Source organism: Ovis aries, chromosome 4 (genome assembly GCF_016772045.2).
Source record: "Ovis aries strain OAR_USU_Benz2616 breed Rambouillet chromosome 4, ARS-UI_Ramb_v3.0, whole genome shotgun sequence".
NCBI classification, from domain to species: Eukaryota; Metazoa; Chordata; class Mammalia; order Artiodactyla; family Bovidae; genus Ovis; species Ovis aries.
The window spans coordinates 62,069,722-62,071,460 of record NC_056057.1 but is presented as its reverse complement, the minus strand read 5'-3'; positions in this window follow the sequence as shown (position 1 = coordinate 62,071,460).

Sequence of the window (1,739 nt, the reverse complement as noted above, 5' to 3'; positions counted from 1 at the left end):
ACAAACAAACAAACAAAAACAAGCCAATTTCCTTGCAGGGTTTTGTGAGAATTCAAGGAGCTAACAGCTGTAAAATACCTGGTGTATGACAAATACTGGGAATATGTGTCTTACTTCTGAGAGAACGAGAATGAACTTTGTAAAAATAGATTAGTTTGCAAATAAGGTAGACCATTATTTACATTCCCCAATTTTTTTGTTTGTTTTTGACAAGGAGATTTGGAGAGTTTATTTGAAACACTTCAGGCTGCTTTACTCTGAAAGGAGTAAGCTTTATGGCTCCACACCCGCACTACTAATTTAATAAATTGTCTAAAAACTTACCCATCATTTCTGCAAATCCTTTCCATTGAAATTGTCACAGTTTAAAGTCATTTATGCTATTTTCCTTACTCTGGCAGTCCCCACAGAAGCATATGCTTTCTATTTACAGAGTTAAATCCAGAGACCATGAGCTGGTCTGATTAGTTAGAAATGACCAGAGTAGGATGCCCTCCCCAACACAACAGCGACTCTTCTTCATACTCTCAATAACTAGTTCATATCCCCCAAGCTTTCTTGGTGGTTCAGATGGTAAAGAAATCTGCCTGCAGTGTATGAGGTGTGGGTCTGATCCCTGGGTCCAGAAGATTCCCTGGAGAAGGGAATGGCTACCCACTCTAGTATTCTTGCCTAGAGAATCCCATGGACAGAGGAGCCTGATAGGCTACAGTCCATGGGGTCGCAAAGAATCAGACATGACTGAGTGGCTAACACTTTCACTTTTCATACTCTAATTTAAAGCATTTGGTCTTCATAGCTGGTTTATTTCAGGTCCAGAGAACAGTAATTTGCCCAGCTGCATTGCTGATTACCCAAGGGGCTGCCTGAGCTTCTTTGGGGAATGAATAGCCCAAATCAAAGCCTCTGAGAACCTTGGAGAATCAAAATGCAGAAACCTTGATATTTGCAAGCAAATAGTACTGAGCTCACAGGGAAAGAAAGCGCAGGGGAATAAAGGTTGGATGAGACTTAATGAGTTATTTACAGCAGAAACTTACCTGTGTCTGCACACTCTCTGTGTGACCTGAGTTGATTATAATCTTCTTGAAAACAGCACTCACCTCCCTGGGTTGCTATAATGTTTAAATGGAATAGTAGATACAATGTGCCATAATAAACTCCACACACTCCAGGGGTAGCATGCTATTTTCCAACAGCTGTGTGACCAAATGGTACCAAGATTCCACAGGGTGATTCACCAGCATAATTCACAATCATAGGCATAGATTTGGCTAAACTTATAGTCAAAAGAGGGCTTCCCAGGCGGTGCTAGTGGTAAAGAACTGGCCTGCCAATGTAGGAGATATGAGTTTGATCCCTAGGTCAAGAAGATCCCCTGGAGGAGGGCACGGTAACTCACTCCAGTATTCATGCCTGGTGAACCCCATGGACAGAGGAGCCTAGCAGGCTATGGTCCATAGTGTCCCAAAGAGTCAGACATGACTAAAGTGACTTAGCACAGCACACATGTTGTCAGAAGACCCTTTGATTTTTCTGGAAAAGAAAAGTTCTTTAAACTAGGTCTTTCTTTAAGCTGGGTCCAGATACCCACTGTGAATGGGCAACCAGGATGAGGGCTCTGAGAGAATATTTGGGAGGATAGGAGACTGACATTATTCCTGATGTGCTCTGACGTATTGGGAGGAGATTTAGAGAACCGACAGTCTGGGCAAACACAAAGAAAACTACGTTTAAAA